We start from the raw sequence: 26,251 nt of genomic DNA, 5'->3' as shown, positions 1-26,251 counted from the left end.
AATAAACTTGACTTGACACACACACACACAGCCCTATACCAAAGCAACCTAGCCTAGAAATCTAGACGCGCCTTACATTTGCTGCCAGGGCTAGTCTAGATTTCTAGGCTAGGTTGCTTTGGTAGGTCTCCTAAAGAGGCTTTCAAACTTAATAAAGTTGTGTAATGGAGATATAATGGCACCTAGGTGCCATCTAGTGGTAGCACAAAAACCTGCAGTGACTGAAGTTGTAGGCTACAGTACAAAGATATAGAGAGCCTCCATTTTTAAAACGTTCTACACATCTTAGCCTTCATTATGGTGATGGTATTGATACCCTACTCCGTATAGAGCACCCAGTAACAGCCATTGGTTGCTTGTTTCCTTTTTAAGGCCTTTGAGTAATAATAATGGCCAACTTTAAAAGAGCACTTGAACTTTTTAACATTATGCTCCCCCTGAGTGACATGCATTTGCTACTTGAAAACATTTTAATAAATGTAAATTATATTAATTATATTATTTGCGCCAGGGCCAAAATACAGTAGCCTAATATATTTGATAATTACAGTTTTTTCTGATTGCTTAAGCACATTTTTTGTAACTATGGCTTTTTTTGCAAAACTCTACACACAAATGGCAAAACCTCTCACCCAATCAGCAAAACATTGTAGTTCTCTTGCAAAAGCTAACACACCTTGCTTAACTCTTCACACCTTCGTAAAAAGGGTGTTTTCGTATCTAACAGTAAACACAAGCCATCACAATAGTAAGCACACAATGTGCCAACAACACACTGATGGTATGAATAAAAAACACATCTGGCTTTTGCTTTCTCTGTGCACAAGGTAGACTGTCAGTTTGAGGTCATACTTTTGTCATAGTTCTGTAAACATACAGGGATCCCAACATCAAGTACTTAGTATTTATTTACACACATCAAAACAAACACAAGTGTGTTTTTCCAAATCAAAACACAAAATAGCATTTCACTGAGACAAAACAAATCAGTCTACATCGGGTCATCTCTCTCAAAATTCTGTCTACATCACATGCAATGTCCTAGTCCAAGGCACCGGGAAAAATATATTCTGGAATGACGTATCCAGGCCTGACATGACAATATCCCCACATGTAGACTGTTTTTTTCTCTTCTCACTCTTCCTGCTCACTCCATCGTACCCATTGTACATTACCTGTGGCTTATTTATAGTGCTTAGGCTGATTGCAAAGTGAACTAATTATCTAAAACAGTTTTCACATGAGAAAGTGTGCCAGAGAGTTGGCAAAATAGTGTAAATAATAGCCATTGTGCCTACAGTTGTGCAAAGTGTGTGTTACAAAATTGCAAACTGAGTGCAAAGCAGTGTTTGTGCTTTTAGTTTTGCGAACTCAGTGAGTGGTTCTGCCATTTGTGTGTAGAGTTTTGCAAAAAAAAGCCATAGTTACAAAAAATGTTTAAGCATTCAGAAAAAACTGTAAGATATTTGCAATGAATTACTTGTAAAATGCATCTGACTCTGCTTTCAAAAGGACAGATGGAAAATTATTGCAGAACATGCATTTTATGGGTGACCTACCGCTCCTGTCTGCTCAAATAAAGAGAACTGTCACGCTGCCACTGAAACTTAAGCAACATCAGTCGAATTCGCTATCGATTTGGTGCAATCCTCAGACCAGAGTTGAAATTCTCAAAATCACCTGATCACTCTCTACTTCACCTAGTCACATCATAAAACCGATTTGTCACTAGTGAACAAAAAAAAACAAATACTTGTGTACATCATGTACAATTGTGTTCTGTATCATGCATATCTCTTGCTCATGTCCTGTTTGTCAAAATGCATAATACATATAGGCATTATTTCAGCACGAAAGTGTTGAACCTGTTGACATAATCTGTCAAGTATAATTTAGCCATTTCCATTACACTTGGTAAATGTCTCCTAAATTGATGACTTGCTCTCAGGTGAATCTTCATGAAGGGAAATGAAGTATTTGCACATTTAAAAGTCCATGTCCTGCACTGGACTGCACTGCATGTCCAGTTATGGGTAAGGAGTGTTTCATATGTTTACAGTTCTAATGTTGTATTTTTGGTCCATGTGTGCTATATGAATTGTTTAAAGAAACACACACACACACACTGTTGTGCATACATTAATGATCATTTCAGAGATGTATAGCCACTGAAAAACTGTAATGATGTAAAAAACAGCCATAGACACCATCCCCAGACGGTTTCTACAATTCCAGATGTTTCAGAATCAAGAGAACTTCTTTACAGAATATCAGTCACTGCTGATGAACTAACATTTGGAGACACTTGCATAAGCAGCAATTTTCTAAAACTATTTGGTCATTTGATGTTCAAATCATAGACTGCGGAATCTAACGTGAGGTAAGTCTGAAGATAGTCTGTATAGGGCTGTGTGTGTGTGTGTGTGAGTGTTGTGTGTGTGTGTCAAGTCAAGTCAAGTTTATTTATATAGCGCATTTCATACACAGAGGTCATTCAATTGTGTGTGTGTGTGTGTGTGTGTGTGTGTGTGTGTGGTCTAGATTTGTGTCCAGGTCTCTGCTTTTTATTTTTCCCCAGAGGCCAAGTTATCTGTCACTCATTGCTATGTGGCACCATCTACCAGTGGCTCAGAGAAACACAGTATTATCAACAACTTTGGGCACTACAACTTGAACTCATTCTATTTTATCATTTCAGGCTTAGTATTTCAGTCATTTCTCTTATGTAGGGTATTGTACCGGTATGTTATTATGACCGCCGCGCAGCGAAGCGGTGGTCATATAGGTTTAGTCAGATTTTTTTTTTTTTTTCTTTTTTTCGCATGCCCAAATTTCCATCAATGATTCCCGGGACACTGAAAGACCGGGGTACACGAAACTTGGTGGGCATGTAACCCCACATGGATAGCATGGAACCATCGTTTTTCGTTTTGATCTGTAGCCCCCCCGCTGGACTGGACCCCCCGAAAGGAGGGTAGGGCAGACACAGTTTTCTGTGAATATCTCGAAAACTGTAGGGTTTAGGAGGACCATTTTTTTTTTGTATGTTGATCTCAAGGGGCCATGTCAACCCATTCCATAACCACTCATTTCATGTATAGCGCCACCTAGTTAAACACAAAAAAGTAAAAATGAGGTGTTGTAATTGAAGGTATCTGTGACCTAACATAGTCAAAACTGCACGAAATTGGAAGTGTAGGATCATTATGACACCCTCTGTATGCACGCCAAGTTTTGTGGAATTCCGTTCATGGGGGGCCACACAATAAATTAATTTATGTTACTATACACCAACTGGCCTGTAGGTGGCCGGAGACAGTTTTCTGTGAATATCTCGAGAACCGTAGGGCCTAGGAGGTCCACCTTTTTTATGTATGTTGGTCTTAAGGGGGCATGTCAACCCATCCCATTACCACTTATTTCATGTATAGCGCCACCTAGTTAAAAATTAAAAAGCAAAAAATTAGGTGTTTTCATCACAATATCTCTGGCTGACAAGGTCAAAACTGCACGAAATTAAAAGTGTAGGATCATTATGACACCCTCCGAATGCATGCCAAGTTTTGTGTACTTTCGTTCATGGGGGGCCTTACAATAAAATAATTTATGTGTATATTTAGGGACGTACACCAACAAGGATTCCCGGGACACTGAAAGACCGGGGTACACAAAACTTGGTGGGCATGTACCCCCACATGGATAGCATGGAACTGTCATTCTTCGTTTTGATCTGTAGCCCCCCCCCCCCCGCTGGACTGGACCCCCCGAAAGGAGGGTAGGGCAGACACAGTTCTCTGTGAATATCTTGAGAACTGTAGGGCCTAGGATGACCAATTTTTTCCGTATGTTTGCCTCCAGGGGTCATGTTAACCCATTCCATGTGCACACATGTGCATAAACAGATACACACGCACACACATACATTTACAGTAATCATACGTATGACACATACTCACACAGTAGACATATGTACGCATGCATGCACAAACACACATACGCAGGCAAACACACAAGCACGCACATACACACACACACACACACACACACACACACACACCCACACACATAAACATAAATTTGTACACGCACACATTTCAAGAATTTTTCCCGTCATCTACTCCCTGAATTTTTGGTCATTGATACCCGGGACACCGAACCACCGGGGTACATGAAATTTGGTGGGTATGTAGCCCCACTAGACTTTTACGGAAAAATTTAATTTTGTCCCCGGGGGAATCGATGTGCTTTGATTATAGCTTGGTAGTTGTAGTCTGTGAAATTAAAAAGCACGTGTATCCAAACAATGACACCTTCATTTCATTATGGCTGCTTTAGCAACACACCTTAAGCTACTGTGTAGTGGGTCCCATTTAGAAGTGGCTACTTCATTCGCGCTTTCCTTGACTCATGGAGCTGCGTGAATGTTATTACAACTTTTCGCCACGATATGACAGTTTAAGTCCGCTTGATACTGTAAGGCGTAAGCCATTGGTTTCCAAAGGAGATTTTATTTGTGTCGCCAGCATAGCCTATTGACAATTTATGTTGTAAATAGGCCTACCTTATAATCCTACCTGTAGCTTAGGGAAGCTAACAGCTTTCTATTAGGATCTAGTTTGTTAGTTACCGTTTTGTCATAACTCCCTGATGCATTTTTGCATTTAGAATAGCCAGAGCGTGTATATCTCAATCGGAAAATTAAACAATATCGGGTGCCTATGGACTAGGCTGGGTGAACCCAGCCTGATCTGCCCGCTATTTATTTTTTGATTTCTTAAAAGATTGAGCTTGGTCTGATGAAAGCCAGACTAGCCATGGACCTCAGTTAAACAATGCAAGGGAACATGAATCAGCCTATATTTGCACTAACAATTACGGACAAAAGCTCTTCAACTTTGGCCCGTTAAATTGTGTATGAACAGTCTAGCGACGCATTTCATCAAGGCCCATTTGGACATGTCAGTTATTTGCACCACTGGTTAGATGTAAAACAGCATTTCGTTTCAGACTAGGCTACTGTTACTTAATTTGTGCATTAACAATAACGTTTCAGACTACTGTTACTTAATTTGTGCATTGACAATAAAGTATTACATGAACTAAAGATGACTAAAATCTTATGTAGAAGAAGAAACATTCACAAAAAATCCATCCATCCAAAAATGACCTTTGTTTTTGATAGCTGTTGAAAACGGCATGGAACTGACAGAGATGTTTTTGTTTAAAAATACATAAAAAATAAATAAATAAATAAATAACATTATGCTGATACCTTTTGCTTTTCCCAAATACAATGTAGCCTACAGGTGTAAGTGACCTTTCATCAATCCAGTTGCAATGGATGAACTGTGATGAACTGCCCTACTTGTGATTGTTTAGAGATGTTAAAGGTTTTATAACAATGCTACATCTTCTTTGGCTATTCTACAATCTATTCACCTTTTCAGCACCAGTAGGCTACTCTCTGTGCAGCCGCACACACACACTCAGGCATGCCAAACAAGCATACACAAAAGTTTCAAGAGTGGGGGATGGTGTAAAATATGGAGACAAATTGAAGTGTGATTTATTTTCGCGGAACGGATGTACAGGACTGAGCGGCGGTCATATTTTGTACCGCTATGCGGTACATCTAGTTTTTCAAAACATTTAACACAGTTCTCTTTCAAAGACTCCAAACTCCATTAGATTAACTATGTGTAACAAATGGAAAACATTTATCCACAGCTAATAGATATCGCTTGCAAACATATGAACTTGTAATGCCAATGTGTGTCATGTAATGTCAAATCTCCTTTGCACAAGTCTTTAATCAGCAATCATTCATTGTCCATCAGAGATAAGTCTGTTCTGTGTTGCTATTTACAAGTATCAATGAAGGCACTGTATTGCCTAGTGAAGAAAACAGTACAAAAGCGGACAAGTCCAGGTGTTTGCTGTAGGTCTATTTCAATGAAAAATGACAAGTTGTAGTTTAGTGTATGAAATGTCTCTGAAATGAAATGTCCAGGTGCTTACTGTAGGTCCTACATGTCAATGGTAGATACATCTTGGGAGGAATGAATACAATTCATTTTTATTCAATACATTTTGTCTTTCCATAGTTTTTCTGAAATGGCACAGACATAGCCAAAATGAAGGCTGAAACTCCTCATTTTGAGAACAGTGTTATGCATTTTGTTGGGCAGTGTGTAATGGCTGATTAAGATTTGACTACAAGTTGTGTTGTTTGATGGCAAAATCTGCTTTTGCTGTGTGTTTTAAATGTTTTGAGAGTGTTGGAGTCTTTTGCAGGCAAAATGTTTAATTTTTACCATCAGTGCCACTGTTTCGGCCTGTGTGTTAACTGTTTTGAAAATTTGGAGTTTGAGATGACTGCTGCATCAAAGCAATCAAGAAAAACTGTATTATGGCCGCCACGCAGGATTTTTTCTCCAGTAATTTTGTGTCAGCAATTCCCTGGACAATGAAAGACCGGGCTGCACGAATCTTGGTGTGCCTGTAGCCCCACAAGGATGACACAGAAATATTGGTTTTCGTTTTGATCCATCACCCCCCTGCCACACCAGACCCCCCGAAATGTGGGTAGGGTGGACACAGTTTTCTGTGAATATCTCGAGAACTGTAGGGCCAAGGAGGACCTATTTTTTTGTATGTTTGTCTCAAAGGGCCATTTCAACCCATCCCAAAACCACTCATTTGCGGTATAGCGCTACCTAGTTAAAAATGAAAAGGCAAAAATGAGGCGTTATAATCACAGGTATCTTTGACTGACGTGTTCAGAACTGCACAAAATTTGACGTGTAAGATCACTATGACAGGCTCTGAATGCATGCTGAGTTAGTGGAATTCCGTTCATGGGGGGCCATACAATAAATTAATTTATGTAGGCTATACAACACCAAAACAGAAAAAGTTGGGACGTTGTGTAAAATGTGAATAAAAACAGAATGTAATAGAATGAGCAAATCTCTTAAACTCATATTTAGTAGCAAAAAGGACACAGACAACATATAAAATGTTGAAAATGACAAATTTGACTATTTTATGGAAAATATATGTTAATTTTGAATTTGATACCACCAACATGTTTCAAAAAAAGTTGGGACGGGGGTAACAAAATGCTGGAAAACTTGTGTAATGATAAAGAAAACAAAAGGAGGAATGTTTCATAACTAATTAGGGTAACTGGCAACACGATTGGGTATGAAAAAAGAGCATCCCAGAGAGGCAGGGTCTCTTAGAAGTAAAGATGTAGGGATATTCATCACTCTGTGTAAACCTGTGTGCACAAATGATGAAACAATGTAATTTTAATGCTTCTTAACATGAAATTGTGACGTATTTAGGGAGTTCATCATCTACAGGACATAATATTATTAAAACATTCAGAGAATCCAGAGAAATCTTTGCAAACAGGGGAAATAGCTGAAAAACAAATTGGATGGCTGTGGTCTTTTGGACCTCAGATGGCACTGCATCAACACCAGACCTGTTTCCAGACCTGACATTGTATGGGCTCAGGAAAACCTCTGATAACCATTGTCTATGTGCCCAGTTTGATACTCAATTCAAAAACTGCAGCCAAAATTGTAACAGTTAAAATTGTGTTGAGACATGATACAGAAAATTCCACCCTCTTATCTGGGCCTGAGCTTATTTAAAATGGACTGAGGTAATGTGGGAAAAGGTCCTGTGGTTAGACCAATCAAAGTTTGCCATTCTTTTTGGAAATCATGGACTCATCTGGGCTAAAGAGGAGAGGGCCTATCCAAGTATCCAACCTATCCAACTTGTTTTAGTGCTCAGTTCGAAACCCAACATCTATGACGATGTGGAGGAGCATTAATGCCTACAGCATGGGCATCTTGCACATTTGGTAAAGCACAATCAAATCTGAATGATGTATACAGGTTTTGAGCAACATATACTGCCATCCAGGCAATGTCTTTTCCAGGGATGACCTTGAATATTTCAGGAAAACAATGGCAAAATGAATTCTGCACATATTTAAATAGTATTTCTCTATAGAGGATTTGTCAAATTAGGTGCATAATGGAATGAAAAGCATGACTAAGAATACCCCATACTGTTGAGCAACTGAAATCCTATATCGGGGAGTAATGGGACAACATTTCATTATCAAAACTCTAGCAAATGGTCTCCTCAATTCCTAAACATTTACAGAATTGTGTTGTTAAATGAAGAGGTGAAGCAGCACAGTGGTAAACATGCTCCCGTTCCAACTTTTTTTGAAACATGTTCAAAAATTTGATTTTTGAACATGTTTCATGTTTGAATTTGATGCCAGCAACATCAAATTCAAAATTGACATATACTTTCCATGAAATAGTCCAACTTTTCATTTTCAACATTTGATATGTTGTCTATCTCCTTTTTGCTGCTAAATATGGGTTTACGAGACTTGTATATTATGACATTCATTTTACACGTCACAACTTTTTCTGTTTTGGGGTTGTACATTTAGTGACTGTACACCAATCGGCCTGTAGATGGTGGAGTTGAGCGAAGGTTTGCACACACCCACGTACAGACGGACACAAACACACACATAACCATGCACACACAAATATAAACGCACACACATAAAGACACACACACATCCACGCACACAGGCACACACACACAGAAACACACAAGCACACACATACAGGCATACACACACACACATGCACACAAAGACACACACACACACCATAACCCCCAAACACTCACAAGCGAACACACACACAGAGAAGCACACATGTACACAAAAGAAAACACATGCACACACTCATTTACATGCAAGAGTAGAGGATGGAGTAGGAGATGGAGACAAATTGACAAGCGATACAAATGTGGAAATAATGCAGGACTGGGTGGCGGTCATATTTTGTACTGCTCTGCGGTACTTCTAGTTGTATTGTAGTTTACAGAGCAAATGTTTCTTTTTTTATTTTCCCATAGATGCTATTGAAAACTGTTACCTCTACACAGCAGGGAAATAGGTATAGAAATGCTCTCCTGCAAGCATCTCTGACAAAGTAATGGGAGTTCATCTCTGAATTCTTTCACAAACCAACTGTTTGTGGTTTGCCACTTTAATGGCTTAATCGTGGGTATCTGTGGCCAACTGATTAGGGACCAAATGGTGTCCGGATCAATCTATGACTGTGAGTCACTGCTTTGGGTATGTAAGTGTGTGTGTGCTATTGGTGAGCTCACAGCTCCTGTGCGTGTGTCTGTGTGCGTGTGTGGGAAACATAAGGGCAGCTTCATACCAGACCGTCTGCAGGAATGAGTAAGTCATACCAAACTTCTAATGGAGAACTCTGATGCATGAATTATGAAAGCCTGTTTTTACTCTTCTTAGAGCATGAAAAAAACAAATATTCATTTTTTCAAAAATATGATTCTTTCAGAAAGTTATACAGACATGTTCACTACACTGGACTACATGTTCTTAAAACACTCAACATAAACAGAACTAGATGTACCGCATAGCGGTACAAAATATGACCGCCGCTCAGTCCTGTACATCCGTTCCGTGAAAATAAATCACACTTCAATTTGTCTCCATATTTTACTCCATCCCCCACTCTTGAAACTTTTGTGTATGCTTGTTTGGCATGCCTGAGTGTGTGTGTGCGGCTGCACAGAGAGTAGCCTACTGGTGCTGAAAAGGTGAATAGATTGTAGAATAGCCAAAGAAGATGTAGCATTGTTATAAAACCTTTAACATCTCTAAACAATCACAAGTAGGGCAGTTCATCACAGTTCATCCATTGCAACTGGATTGATGAAAGGTCACTTACACCTTTAGGCTACATTGTATTTGGGAAAAGCAAAAGGTATCAGCATAATGTTATTTATTTATTTATTTATTTATTTATTTATTTATAAACAAAAACATCTCTGTCAGTTCCATGCCGTTTTCAACAGCTATCAAAAACTAAGGTCATTTTTGGATGGATGGATTTTTTGTGAATGTTTCTTCTTCTACATTTTTAGTCATCTTTAGTTCATGTAATACTTTATTGTCAATGCACAAATTAAGTAACAGTAGTCTGAAACGAAATGCTGTTTTACATCTAGTGGTGCAAATAACTGACATGTCCAAATGGGCCTTGATGAAATGCGTCGCTAGACTGTTCATACACATTTTAACGGGCCAAAGTTGAAGAGCTGTTGTCCGTTATTGTTCGTGCAAATATAGGCTGATTCATGTTCGCTTGCATTGTGTAACTGAGGTCCATGGCTAGTCTGCCTTTCACCAGACCAACCTCAATCTTTTAAGAAATCAAAAAATAAATAGCGGGCAGATCAGGCTGGGTTCACCAAGCCTAGTCCATAGGCATCCGATATTGTTCACGCTCTGGCTATTCTAAATGCAAAAATGCATCAGGGAGTTATGACAAAACTGTAACTAACACACTAGATCCTAATAGAAAGCTGTTAGCTTCCCTAAGCTACAGGTAGGCTTATAAGGTAGGCCTATTTACAACATAAATTGTCAATAGGCTATGCGACACAAATAAAATCTCCTTTGGAAACCAATGGCTTACGCCTTACAGTATCAAGCGGACTTAAACTGCCATATCGTGGCGAAAAGTTGTAATAAAATTCACGCAGCTCCAGGAGTCAAGGAAAGCGCGAATGAAGTACCCACTTCTAAATGGGACCCACTACACAGTAGCTTAAGGTGTGTTGCTAAAGCAGCCATAATGAAATGAAGGTGTCATTGTTTGGATACTTCACACACACGTGCTTTTTAATTTCACAGACTACAACTACCAAGCTGGAATCAAAGCACATCGATTCCCCTCTCACACCCTGCACCTCAGTCTCACGCATGTATAGGCAAAACTGTATCAGACCTGTGTAACGTTGGTAAATCTTCCATTGCACAGAATGATTTTTGTAGCACATGCAACAAATGACAGTCGAAAGATACAATTACAGTGCTGCTATCAATTTGCTTGGTATAACCGCATTTATAGTTTTCTACAAATGCAATCAATCAAACTGGCCTCCATCATCATTCAACCAACGCTAACGGTAACATTAACTAGGTCCTTATTGATATAAGGTTAACGTACCTGCAGTAAAAAAACAAGCATGTCCGATAAACATCCTCAGATTTATTTCGGCTTCAAGAAGAAATGGGAATTACATTTCATGTGAACATCCTATCCTTATTAGACGTTCTCTGCGGTAAACTATAGTCCTTGTAGGAAGCGTCCATTGTTATTCCAACCCACGTTTAACTTCCAACAAAATTACGTCTCACTGCAACGATGCGCCATCTAGTGGACAAACGACTACTTATCGCCAATACTGGAAATGCAGCCATGATGATGATGATGAATATATATTTTGGCTTTCTTTTAATCCTACTGAATTTGTAATTATGTATCGGCCGTTCTAATACCGATAGTATGTGGGTGCCTGTGTGTGTGTGCATGTGTATATGTGTGCACCGCCATCTACAGACCAATGAGTGTACAGTCACTAAATGTACACATAATCTATTTTTTTTTAAGACCCCCCCATGAATGAAATTCTACGAAACTTGGCATACCCCGAGTGAATGCCAGGTCAATCATACAAATACAATTTGGTGCAGTTCTGAACATCTTAACTGAAGATAGGGGCGATTAAAGCAGAATAATATTGCATTTTCATTTTTTACCGGGGGGGTGCAAATCACAAATGAGTGATTATGGGCCAGATTGATGTGGGCCCTTGAGACCAACATACCATAAAAGATTCTTCATCCTCGGTGCCACGGTTCAGGTAGTTATTTAGGAAAAACTGCTTTTTTTGCGGTTCGGGGGGCCCAGCACGGGGGGGGAGTGGGGACGAAACGAAATTTTTCCGTAAAAGTCTAGTGGGGCTACATACCCACCAAATTTCATGTGTCCCGGTGGTTCGGTGTCCCGGGTATCGTTGACCAAAAATTCAGGAAGTAGATGACGGGGGGGAAAAAAAAAAAAAAAAAAAAACTTTGACAATCCCTATATGACCGCTTAGCGGCGGTCATAATAAACTTAATGGAAGAATGAATCAAATTGAATTTTATCATAAATCCATGAACAGTTATTTCATGTTATGCTTTGAAAAGCATTTAACTACTTTCACACACTTCAACGTTCTTTAGGTCGAAATAAGAAAGCAAACGGCGCTCGCAACTGTAAAGCTTCCATCTAAGCTTTCAAAACATCTCTAAAAGGAACAAACATACTCCATACTTCTTCAAGGGAATTTCCTGGACCATTCTATAATCTTCCCTATTCTTTGCTGCACTTGTGTTCTAAAAATATGATAAAATGAATTTTTTTACTAACACGAACTACATCTAATCTGCACAAAAATTGACAGATAATACACCAAAAATGAACTGAATTTCAAGATAAGATAATTAAGATAAATCATAATAAAAGATGAATAAACCACATGACTTGTATTGGAAATATACTTGCATGACGTCCACTATATTGGACACATCGTTAATCGCAATTTTAGACTTATTTGAAATAAAATTTTCAAAACTAAAAGAATTATATTGTTCCTTAGATATTCCTGCATATCATCATATTTTTTTACCTCTAGGGTTCTTCTGGTATAGAAGGATTGACAAGATATCCCAGCAGGGGCCGACCGTGTGGCTGTCTGTCGGCCATCTTGGATTCAGAGGAGGTTTACTTTATTTGTCCTGAAGAAAGATTTTCTTTTGCATTTAACCTATCCATGGGTACTGTACACACACACACACACACACACACACACACACACACACACACACACACACACACACACACACACACACACACACACACACACACACACACACACACACACACACACACACACACACACACACACACACACACACACACACACACACACACACACACACACAGCTGCTGTGAGCTCACCAGTAACACACGCACACTTACGCAGTGACTCACAATTAGCCCATTTCACAAGATGGGGCCGCTGTGTAAACTTCCTGTGGAACAGCACTGTCCCATAGACAGCAAAAGAAAAGTCCACAGGAAAGACACAAGCCGGAAGATGTTTTACCCTGCCAATTAAGGCCTCATTAACATCAACGAGGCCGGACACCTGGACACTGTGAAATTGGTCTATCATAGATTGATCCAGCCACCATTTGGTCCCTAATCAGTAGGCCACAGAGATACCCACGATTAAGCCATTAAAGTGGCAAACCACAGACAGTTGGTTTAGATGAACTTCCATCTCTTAGTCAGAGATGCTTGCATGAGAGCATTTCTATGCTCGATCCCGACCTCTTGGACAGATTGTGCAATTAGTTTTGCAATTGCTGCATTCCAAGTCATCGTTGATCCTGATGTCCTGATAAAATATTTCATGGATATCTTGGCAACACAAAGGGCATTCACTTATACACACATAAACACTAGCTGTTTGTAGAAGCACCTTCAAAGTATAGCTATGCTTGATTCCAGTCATATCGCTCCAACAAAATGGTAGCCTAATGATGTCAACATTTTATTTTCGCATTATGTGGTTCCATGTTACATTTTCCTCCCAGTACCCTGGATCTGATGTTACTTTAATTTAGATGTTGGTCTAGTAATGATTCCATTGTTTGTATGTGTTTGTTTTTCTATGTTCTTTATTGTCAATAAAGAAAAGCATTCATAAAGATTGGCACAAGAAAGACCAAATTCTTCCAGTCCTTCATGCCCCACCTGTCATTGTCTCTGTTTCCCAGTGGGGCCTCACAGCACTTTGAGAACCATGGCACAAATCACATGTTTACAGAAATCTGTTGCTTCGTGAGTAAGAGTGAGAGAGTAGTCAAAGTATTTCCTCAATGCCATCTCAGAATACATTTTAAAATCTCCAGGAAGCTTAGGAAACCCAACAAAGTCTAATTTGTTTTCATTCCAAGCCTGCTGGCTACTTCCCCCCTTTTTTGTTGGCAAGATACTTTTCATTCAACTTGTTCTGTGAGCAGTGGAACATTTTCTCTCAGTTTCCCTATGTTAAAATTAGTGTCACCAACTCCACATCCACTTATGGTGATATCTGGTTTGAGGTGAGGTCACAAGGACGGATGAAAAGGTGGAAAAGTATTAGCACAATAGTCACAATTGTCACAGTTTCCGATACCATGCCAAATCTTGCCTTTCCTGAACCACTGGTTTTAGTGTGTCTGAGCCAGAGTTGGAGGAGATCTTTAATTCTGTAGAAAAGGAAGCCACTTACTGGACTGGACATCATCTCTAATCATTGATCAATGCCAGAAACAGGAAGGAGTTGGACTTTGGGAAAGGGATGGGTCATGGTTAGTTTGAGGCCTGCTGAGTGTGTACTCACACTGGGCATGGTTCACTTGTACCGTGCCGGAGTACAGTTCTCTCCTGTTCTTCTCCTGATCTGCACTCACACTACATACTATCAAATTGTACCCAGGCACGATTGAGCTGCTGTGCTCTATATCTTTGCATAGACGCGATCACAAGCCCAACCGCACAGTGCCCAAGTCCACCGCCTCAAGCGGACCTGGGCACGGATAAGTGTACTCCGGCATGGTACAAGTGAACCCTGCCCAGTGTGATTAGGCTACGCTCTTAGACTTGTCCAGGCATGTAGACAGAGATGAGAAGTAGCATTATGACATGATTGCTTAACAATGCCTAAAGGACAATTATACACAGAAGGCTCTTAAGCCAGTTCATTTATTTCCAGTGGAGCCTAGTGTGTTGTAGCCGCCACTTTTGGTAATGTAATTATTGTCTACACCAACCCGGGTCTTGCACTTAGTGAATCAGCGGTGAATTACAGTGAATTGTCTACACCAACCTGGGTCTTGCACTTAGTGAATCAGCACGTTACGATGCCTACAACCCCAAATCAGAAAATGTTGGGAAGTTGTCTAAAATGCAAATAAAAACAGAATGAGATAATCTGCAAATCTTGTAAATTCATATTTACCTGCAAAAAGGACACAGACAACATATCATGAATGAATGAGTCATACCAAACTACCAATAATGGAGAATTTAAATTAAGTTACTTTATTTGTCCTGAAGAAAGATTTTCTTTTGCATTTAACATATCCATGGGTATATACACACACACACACACACACACACACACACACAACTGCTGTGAGCTCACCAGTAACACACGCACACTTACACACCCAAAGCAATGACTCACAGTCATAGAATGATCCGGCCACCATTTGGTCCCTAATCAGTTGGCCACAGATACCCACGATTAAGCCATTAACGTGGCAAACCACAGACAGTTGGTTTGTGAAATAATTCAGAGATTAACTTCCATCACTTAGTCAGAGATGCTTGCATGAGAGCATTTCTATGCCCGATCCCGACCTATTGGACAGATTGTGCAATTAGTTTTGCAATTGCTGCATTCCAAGTCATCATTGATCCGGATGCATTCACTTATTGCATTTTGGTTTCACTTCAGGCCTACAGACTAGCTGTTTGTAGAAGCACCTTCAAAGTATAGCTATGCTTGATTCAAGTCATATCGCTCCAAAAAAAATGGTAATGGTAAAACTTATTTTCGCATTATCTGGTTCCATGTTACATTTCCCTCCCAGTCCCCTGAATCTGATATTACTTTCATTTACATGTTGGTCTAGTAATAATTCCATTGTTTGTATGTGTTTGTTTTTCTATGTTCTTTATTGTCAATAAAGAAAAGCATTCATAAAGATTGGCACAAGAAAGACCAAATTCTTCCAGTCCTTCATGCCCCACCTGTCATTGTCTCTGTTTCCCAGTGGGGCCTCACAGCACTTTGAGAACCATGGCACAAATCACATGTTTACAGAAATCTGTTGCTTCGTGAGAGTAGTCAAAGTATTTCCTCAACGCCATCTCAGAATACATTTTAAAATCTCCAGGAAGCTTAGGAAATCCAACAAAGTCACGTTTGTTTTCATTCCAAGCCGGCTTCCCCCCTTTTTGTTCAACTGGTTCTGTGAGCAGTGGACCAGTTTTTTCTCTCAGTTTCCCTCTGTTAAAATTAGTGTCACCAACTGCACAACACATCCACTTATGGTGATATCTGGTTTGAGGTGAGGTCACAAGGACGGATGAAAAGGTGGAAAAGTATTATGATGTCACAGTTTCCAATACCATGCCAAATCTTGCCTTTCCTGAACCGTTGGTTTTAGAGCAGTGTTTCTCAAAGTGTGGTCCGGGGACCACTGGTGGTCCGCAAGCTAGCCCAAGTGGTCCGTGAGCAGACGTGGTAAAATATAATATAGATGAGTTGTTTGCAATATTGAACCAAGTTGTATGTAAATCCAAACATTTCTGCAACACTGCCTATGTAAGGCATGCCAGTTTAAATCATATAAATTCTCTGACACAATAAGCAAGGTGCAAAGACAATCAGTGAGTAGGCCTATTGTGTAATTTACTGTTGAAGTAGGTCTACTTTTTTTTTTTTAGCTAGGTGGTCCATGAGGCTATTTTTATTGATTAAGTGGTCCTTGGTCTGAAAAAGTTTGAGAAACACTGTTTTAGAGGGAGTGTCTGAGGGGCCGTGCACACGACACCGGTTTTTGTGAAACCGGTGAAGTTTTGTTAACGGTTACGCCTTGCATGTACACGACGCCGGCAGTTTAGGAGACTGAAACCGATAGCTTTTGAAACCGGCTTCCGAAGTGGGAACTTTTGAAACCGCCGGCTAACTTTCGCCGTGTAGACGCCTGTAGGTGCGAAGCCGGCAACTTTATGACGACATAGCCCCACCTCTCAACTCAGCCACGGCACTCGACCTGACATGTTGCTTGTCAAAACAAACCAAACCATTTATTTATCATATTAAAATGTTTTTCTTTCCCCTGTCATGATTTATGTGCACAATGTAGCCTATCAGCCTTCAGTGGCTAAGTTAGAAGCACACGTTAGCTTAACTTAGTTAAACATTAGCTTACTGCATGTTAGTGTTTTCTCCAGTGGTGCTCAGACCTAATGCAATGCGTAGGCTAAGCATTTGAAATTTCACATAGCAGTCACATACCTTGAAAATTAACTTTATTAGTTTAACAGTTGAAATGAAAACCGAATTGTCTGTAGTCTCCTTATTTCATGCGACTGCTTAAAGGTCCAGTATGTAGGAAATAATGGAAAATAAACTGTAACCATTCAGAAAATGATCACCATATGTTGTCAGAGAGTAAGGAAACACGATGAATTGACGTAATGGCTTATTTGACAACATTACTCTAACCCGTAAAACCCCGTATAACCCATGAAAAAAATGAGTTACGGGGCGGAATCTCTTGGAATTTTCGTTTATGTTTTGAACGATTCATTCTAGAATAGCGTATTAATAATGGGCTAGCACGTCCTCCTATTTGGGTTGCCAAATTAGCAAAGGCCAACTGTCAACAGCTGTCAGTTGTAGTCATGAACGCCTACGAGAGGCAGGCAAATTTACAAAATTAAAACAAGAAACAAATTAAGTAGACATCGGAGGAGCTTCCTGATATGGTGACGTCTTCGTCAAATGAAGAGTATCAAGTCTGACGCAGAGCTGGCCATATTTCTCCACAACAGGTAGCCAGCTAAACTTCATCTGCATCGCTGACTTCAGCTAAATATGTTACGTTGGTTAGAGAGGTATTTTTTGTTTTCATTGTTACCTTAATGTGTAGCTGGGTCATGGTTGGAGAAACGTTAAAGCAGCTGCAGGTCAACTAACGTTAGCTAAGTCTTCATTCCATCTGGCAACCCAGAAGAGGCTCGCGTCTGGTAGTCTTGAGAACGTTCACCAGTGTTTTGATTTTGGCCTACAGAACGTTCGGTAACAATCCTACAAATCGCACCTTTAACCAGAGCACTTATTAGACATTCTATGACTTAACAAACGGTTTTAACAATGTTTTCTTCTACGTGATTCACGCGAAATTATCGTGAAGCTTCTGCACAGCGGCACCATCGACTGGTCTGGCATATGCACTACAGCACATTTAACCGGTTACACCTCTGTGTGTACACGCAAGGTTTTTTCTTGCCGGAGTCGTTAAAGGTGTGAAAGCAGTAAGCGGTGTCGTGTAAACGGCCTCTGAGCCAGAGATGGAGGAGATCTTTAGTTCTGTAGAAAAGGAAAAGCCACGGACATCATCACTAATCATTGATCAATGCCAGAAACAGGAAGGAGTTGGACTTTGGGAAAGGGATGGGTCATGTTTAGTTTCCCAAGAAGGCCTGCTGAGTGCCTACTCACGCTGCATGGTTCACTTGTACCGTGCCGGAGTACAGTTCTCTCCTGTTCTTCTCCTGATCTGCACTCACACTACATACTATCAAATTGTACCCAGGCACGATTGAGCTGCTGTGCTCTATATCTTTGCATAGACGCGATCACAAGCCCAACCGCACAGTGCCCAAGTCCACCTCCTCAAGCGGACCCGGGCACGGATAAGTGTACTCCGGCATGGTACAAGTGAACCCTGCCCAGTGTGAGTAGGCTACGCTCTTAGACTTGTCCAGGCATGTAGACAGAGATCAGAAGTAGCATTATGATATGATTGCTGATGATACCAGTGCCTACAATTAAGGACAATTATACACAGAAGGCTCTTAAGCCAGTTCATTTATTTCCAGTGGAGCCCGGTGTGTTGTAGCCGCCGCTTTTGGTAATGTAATTATTGTCTACACCATAGGTTCTCAAAATGCGGCCCGGGGGCCAATGGCGGCCCGCGATAACATCTGATAACATCTGTAAAACTGTTAAAACTGTACAACTGTACTGTGTGCTTTGAAAATAATTCATCTCTGTTTAGTGGTGTTCAGTGGCCGTCAGGTTTTCCTGTGGTGCTTTGGTAGCTGGAATTGGCCCTGAATAAGGCCAATGCTGATAAGAAGCAAGGCACACTGAGACTGTTTGTTCTAAATAAGTTTGTACTTGAAATGGACTGTAACCAGAACTGTTATATCCCAAATTTGTCTGTTGAGGGTAGAGAACCCCCGGGATTGTGTGTGCATTGCAATTTTTCTTAAGATTTTCACAAGTTTTGCCAGGTTTAGCCTCAGTTATTAATTAAAATGTGTTTAATGCAATAAATATAAACTGTAGAGATGCAACCTGGTCATTAAAATGATTACAAATGGGATTTTCTTTCCAGGTTTTTGTTTTTTCTCCCCCCGCCCCTTTGGCGGCCCCCAGTTCAATGTTGGGTTCCTGGATTGGCCCTCAGCAATGAAAACTTTGAGAACCCCTGGTCTACACCAACCCGGTTGGGTCTTCACTTAGTGAATCAGCACATTACGATGTCTACAACCTCAAATCAGAAAATGTTGGGAAGTTGTCTAAAATGCAAATAAAAACAGAATGTGATAATCTGCAAATCTCTGCAAATTTATATTTACCTGTAAAAAGGACACAGTATCAAATGTTGACAAAAGTAGAAATGTGAACATGGGACAATCTCCTTAGGGAAAACTGTACATGCAGTGTTGTAGGAATTACAGTGCAGTCTTCCTAGACCTCCTGATGTTCCTGTCTGTTGGGCCACAAATTCTCATCCACATCACAATGAATATCATCTTGCTTGACATATTATGAAAACTTGTTCAACCATTCTGCATGTAAAGACTTGCTATGAACTAATACCTAAATGTTGTGGGGGGTGATACTATTCAACAGAGACCCATTATAATACATTTTGATCAAGATGACATAAGCAATTGATAATGTATAAACCGCAGAGAATTACATAATCATTTGCATGGATGTACCAAAGCATGTGATTGAACAGGTAGTTATGAGAATTTCAAGAAGAGAAATGTACCAAAGATTGGTGTTTTAAAAACAAACGTTAAGGGTTGTTTTAGGGATATGTTTCTTTATGCATGCACATACCAGCCATTCTGAAGCAGTCAAAGGTGATTCAAAACAAGTCAGAAAGTCGAGACAGGACCCATCGTCAAAATTTCGGTGTCCACCACTCTAGTTCATCAAAAACAAACCAAAAAAGGGACTCAAAGTGCTAAATACCGGAATTATCCTTTAAGAATACCCCATACTGTTGAAATCCTAGGAGGCAGGAATGGGACAACATTTCATTTTCACAACTCTAGCAACTGGTCTCCTCAGTTCCTAAATATTTACAGAATGTTGTTAAATGATGAAGATGTAAAGCAGCACAGTGGTTAACATGCCCCCATCCAACTTTTTTTTACAGTAAACATGTTGGCATCAATTTTCAACATTTGATATGTTGTTAATGTCCTTTTTGGAGCTAAATGTGGGTTTATGAGATTTTAATGTCACATTCTGGTTTTATTTGTATTAAACAAATACAACTTTTTCTGATTTGTGGTTGTAGTAGGATTTATTTGTTTGTCAAATTTGTATTATTGGGCAAACATATTCAGTACGGAGTGAACGTGTAAGGAGCAGAATAACAGAAGATGCCATGACAACACAGCTTATGCTCCACTGGAAATAAAGGAGCTAGCTTAAGAGCCTTCTGTGCATATGGACCATTCACCAGGAGACATGGTGAAATTGAGCCAGGTGGACGAGACATTTTAAGTGAAATACAACCTGTGAATAATCCATCCGTTTATTTCTCACGCTCACAACAATGCATGCCATTGTTGTGTCTTTTTATGATGACTGTAGCCTTGACGATAAGATATCAGTGAAACATTCCACTTTAAAGTTTCATGATTACTCACATGAATTTTCTAGACAAAGTCTTATTGTCCACATATTTTGCATTTATGGTAGACAAAATGCAAACACTCATCTATCTTGCAAACATAAAACTTTTATTCCAAACAAAGTTAAAAATGCATATTGTATTTAAAACAGTGCAGAGGGTTTTAGCAGACATGCAACATTTTCTCCACTGTATTGTGCACTAGAAGACATCACACAAATCGCATACAGACATAAACAGACATACTGTGATGCAAGAAACAACAATAGCCAATGTGAATGGTTGCAGCAGATCTTCAACATTACAAGCCATTATGCACTAAATACAACATTGAAATGGCATATGACAGTTGAATACAGCTCTATCTTATTTTGTAGGGTCACAATTCAGTTACTGTGCCTTATGATCCAAATTCAGTATGTTGAGCTGTGGGGAAAGCATTCAATTTGTGCTAGATTGGTGTTGTGAAATTAACAGGACAATTTAGGGGTGTTTTGTCCATATTACATGTAATGTATCGTTATCTGACACCTACATGTAGATAACTAATGACAGCAAGCACAATAGATACTGTCCTCTTACGATGATCATTGTAATTAACATTCTTCAAACAAAGTTGTCTCAGACTGAGGTAGGACACACAACAAAGTGCTCTTCCCGCATTTGTATGTCAACTCTTTGTTTGTAAACAGTTGAATCAGTGTTTGCTCTAATTTGAACAGCCATATTATTAAAGGTGCTCTAAGCGATGCCACACGTTTTTTTGGCTAAAACATTTTTTGTCACTTACAGCAAACATCACCACACCATCCGCTAGCTGCCTGTGTCCTCATACACTGTAAAAAAAAACGCAATCTCTGTGGACAGCCCAGACTCCATAAACGGCAACAAAAACAACCTGGGCAAACCTAGCCCATAAAAACATAACAAACTGTTCCAGCAAATCACAGACTAGATGCTTAGGAGAGTTTCAATTGCATTGGAGGGAGGGGGGGAAGTATCGAGCTAGCTATCTGTTTTTTTTTTTTACATCAACAGAAGTGACATTACCCAGTATCGCTTAGAGCACCTTTAATAAAAGAAAATTAAAAACTGTACTCCTATTTGCATTATATCATATAGCCAATACATTATGTAAACTATTAACTACACCCAGCGGGCACCGTGATGTCAATTTGATGTCAAGAATTAGTCAAGGTTTTGACCATCATGTTGAGCATCTATAATTTCATACTATTTTAGCATTACAAGCTATGGCTTGCTTGTGGTTGTAAAGAGGTTCAACAAGGGATCAATTTAACATGTAGTCACTGGTCTATAAAACTTTGGTCAATATGATTGATGTTAAATCAACGTTGATTTGATATCAAGAAAAAGGGCGTCAAAATGATATGAAATTGACGTCATTGAATTGACCACCATATGAGAACCAATAATGTTAATAATCATAATAGTAGTAATAATAGCCCACTAGGCTAATGTTACTATTGTTTTGACACTTCTACCAATCAGTCTGGTAATATAACAGACTAAAATGCCAACAGTAATCATTTTCACGATTGTTTTTAACGGATGCTTATCGCCACTTGATAAGCGCATGCGCACACACAGCAATTCCCATCCCCCACCCCTGATCAAATTCAAATTCGCGTAGCACTCTAGAATCTTTGCTGAATTTGCTCCTTTTCAACTGCAGTCACCAGTGACTTCAACCGTCACTTTTCTGTCATGCCTCTGACTGAATGTGTAAGCTGTACAAACTCTGCCGTCATCATATCCCAGGTAAGAATTACAGTACTTTTGTATGCCAATTGAAAACGTGAATTTATTCGAAATATATTGTTTTCATAATGGAATGTTAATCAAAGCCGTTAGTCATGTTTAGAATTAGCTAGTGAGCTAACGCTAGCGATGTTAGCTGTTAATGTTAACTTTTCCAGTAGCAGACTAACTTCACTATTATGTAGAATATCTGTTTGTTTGCCTGTTTGTCTGTTGTTAGTTTTAGAATGAAATATCAGGCGCAAGTAAGTTAGCTATACATTTAAAGTAACGTTAGCTACATTTAAAGTGGCTGTTACCATGCAGGCTAGCAGACACAGATGAAAGTTGTTAACGTTAGAATTAATAACGGTTAACATTAGCTCTACCTTGCGAACTTCCATGGGACATAGGTAGGTCACATTATTTAAACTTAATACATGTAGTGCTAGTGTTGATACATAATATACATGTAGTGTTGCTATAACTGCAAAGAGGTCCAGTATGAATTAAGTAATATATATGTATCAGTTATCTACCCACTGATTTAAGGAACTGCAGTTTAATATAGCCATGTTCATTAACGGACCTGTCATTTAATGGATGTGAATGGGGCAAGTGTGATGGGTGGGTGGCACAGCACCTCAATATCATGCCTACAAGTAAAGGGATCTTTAGTTTGTGAAGGGTAACGTTAGTGTTAGGCTACATGTTCTTCATTTCATAGCCCTTATTTGCCCCTTGTTTGATGTACCTGACTTGCTCTGAGGCATGTGTTAAGATGCATGTGAGTGTAGTAGTGCTTCAGTGATGGTCTTTTCATGTTCTGTGTGTTTTGCAACGTATTAATCTTAGTCTCCCTCTGTTCCTTCTGTTTGCAGGTGGTGTGTTGTGAGGACTGCTGCCCTAAGAACACTGAGTGCATTCTGGAATATTCCAAATGTGTGCCACGTCCAAGCTCGCAAGAGAGTTCACTCACCAGGTAAAGACATAAAAAACATTGTTGTTTTAGAATTTTCGAACGAAATGGTTGGTAATTAGCATGTTTACGAGTATAGTTTACATTACGGTATGATGGCAGAAGTGTCTTTGTGTACCGTGTGCCAAAACTATACTATTTAGCATGGTTGTGCAGCTACTTCAAATACTGTAAGTATTGTAATTTATCTACATATAACACTACCGTTAAGCGTGGGAAAAAGGTGGGGGTGGGGGTGGGGCGGGGATTGCATGGAAGGAGATGCATGCTATTTCAAGAGTTGGACACCCATTCCCTTTACTTTTTTAGCACAGTTAATTTGGACTAAATGCATCAGTTTTTCGTTTTTTCTTTTTTTTTTTTTTACATGGGTTCCTCTGAATTCCCCATCAAAAACTATACAATAAACTCATATTTTTGTTCAGTCTCTCTCAAATTTGAAGGGTTTGTTACATAAACCATATATTTTTTGCATAAAACGTAAAAACTACTGCTAACGTAACGTTAATTTACCCACTGCATTACAGATATTGGTTTGTACCATCACTGTATTCAAGAGTTCGATGATGGAGAAAGTGAACTTTCTTTTGAGATTACACCTATCAAAGATTGTAGCCTTTACCAAAATAGTCACGCTGCCCCTCTATTTCAACTTGTGGGTGTTGGAATTGTTGCTAGGTAGTTCATTTAAGTTCACTCAAAATGTCAGGCCGATTGTATGGTGTGTGCGTCCCGTCACTGCTATGGCGCGTTTACATGTTATCTGTCGCTGCCAGCACGTTCTATACTCAACAATTCTAGTTGCTCAACGTCATGTTAAATGGTGTGATTAGCAATAACTCTGCTATGAAACAGAGACATTACATTTTCTGGTCAGTGAGGTTTAAATTAATTAGTTCCTGAATCCTATCCCATTTAATGTGACTTCAGAGGGCTTGAGAGGGATAGGATTTAAACCGTGGCGGACCGCCATGCTTAAATAAATGTAGAGGAAACACTGGATATTCCTTTCCTTGTTCTACAACAACAACCAAATAACATGATCATGCTGATGGCTGATAGCTTTTGCTCTTCCCAAATACAAGTAGCCAGGTGAGATGTTTGCAACTACATTACTTTTTATCAATCCAGTTGCAGTAGGCCTAGTTCCAAACCACAATTGTTGAACTGTGATGAACTGCCCTATTTGTGATTTTTTAGAGATTTTAGAGGTTTTATACTAGTGCTGCTCCTAACAACTAATAACTAATTTTGTTGTATAACTCTCACTCCTCCTTGTCCACAGGTGGCAGCAGTACGGTGGAGGAAGAGTGGCAGCAGAGCTGGCCTAAACAAAACAGTCTTCAGTCCTTGGAACCGCACCTGGCTCTTTGGCCCAAAGAACAAACCTTCTGTCATAGGTGCCTCTGGTAGTGCATCACTCACAAGAATGGTAACAAGAATGCACTTAAAGAATGCCCTGGCAGGAGCATCACATATGAATGCTTTCACAGACAGTTGAAGTGCTTTGCCTCCATGAACAATGCCATCTTGCTGTAACTGCTGCAACTCCTGGAGAAAGTCACTTAAGTACTCTTCCGCTGAATTTGGTTTAGCAACTCCACAGTAGATGGCCACAATTAAAGGAGCAAAGTTGTGAAAGTTGCAGAGTATGGGACACATTTGGAAGTTGGAGGATTTAAAAAGTGGCACACCATCAATGTTAAAGCACAAATGTAGGTGCTCAACGATTCCTGGATGCTAAGACAAATGTTTGGTTTTGGAGTAGCATTGTCGAGAATGGTCAGAAAAATCTACCATGAAGTTTGTAAATTAAAGGATGGAAAAGGTATGGGATTTTGAAATAGAAAATGTGTAGGAACCCTGTTAAAAGAAACCTTTTCTCTTCACCTTGTCTCTCTCCATTCAACTGGATCTCTCAATGTTCTCCAACATTCCATTACTTGTTACTACATTGTACATGTTGTCATACATTGTTCATATTTAGCCATATTTATTCTGCCCTTATAAGATAACTACTAATACACTGCACATATTTAATTTATATTACTCTAAACCACCTTCTATAAACCAACTGTATACTACTGTCTGTCTTGTCCTGTCTATGCACCACCTGTCTATACTTTGTATATCACTTTTCTGCTTTTTTGCACTTCTAGTTAGACACAAACTGCATTTTGTTGTCTTTGTACTTGTATTCTGCACAAATAATCAAAATATATGTCAATAAATTCTGATGTAATTTTGACATCAATGTTTGTCGCATTTATGTTTATTTGACATTGAAGCTTGATATTGATTGATATCAAAATGACATCAACATCTTGACATCAAATAGATGTAGAATTGACATCAAATGCCAACAAAGCTTGACATGGAAATGACATCTTGATGTAGAATAAATGTTGAATTGACATCAAAGCTTGACATTGAATGATATCAGAATAGCATCAAAACGACATCAACATCATGACATCTTGATGTCAAATAAATGTCGAATTGACATCAAAGCTTGACATTGAATGATATCAGAATAGCATCAAAACGACATCAACATCATGACATTTTGACGTCAAATAAATGTTGAATTGACATCAAATGGCAACAAAGTATGACATCAAAATAACATCAAAACGACATCGCGGAGGTCAAAATATTGACATCAAATTGACATCAGTACATTGACGTCAATACAACTTTCATTCTAGACCTGTTTTTTGACATAATTTTGACGTCAATGTTTGATGTCATATTGATGTTGAATTGACATCAAATGCCCACTGGGCAGTATGTATGAACTA

At 39.4% G+C, this 26,251-nt stretch overlaps 1 long non-coding RNA gene across 1 annotated transcript; it reads left to right on the top strand.

Moving 5' to 3' along the window:
- Positions 1-217: 217 nt before the first annotated feature.
- LOC121693464 lies at positions 218-25,514 on the top strand. Its single transcript, XR_006025511.1, has 3 exons — positions 218-229; positions 16,274-16,281; positions 25,021-25,514. It is a non-coding gene; the product is annotated as an uncharacterized LOC121693464 (long non-coding RNA).
- The last annotated feature ends 737 nt before the right edge of the window (positions 25,515-26,251 follow it).

Source organism: Alosa sapidissima, chromosome 19 (genome assembly GCF_018492685.1).
Source record: "Alosa sapidissima isolate fAloSap1 chromosome 19, fAloSap1.pri, whole genome shotgun sequence".
Taxonomy (NCBI): domain Eukaryota; kingdom Metazoa; phylum Chordata; class Actinopteri; order Clupeiformes; family Clupeidae; genus Alosa; species Alosa sapidissima.
This window is presented reverse-complemented; position numbering and strand designations above follow the sequence as displayed.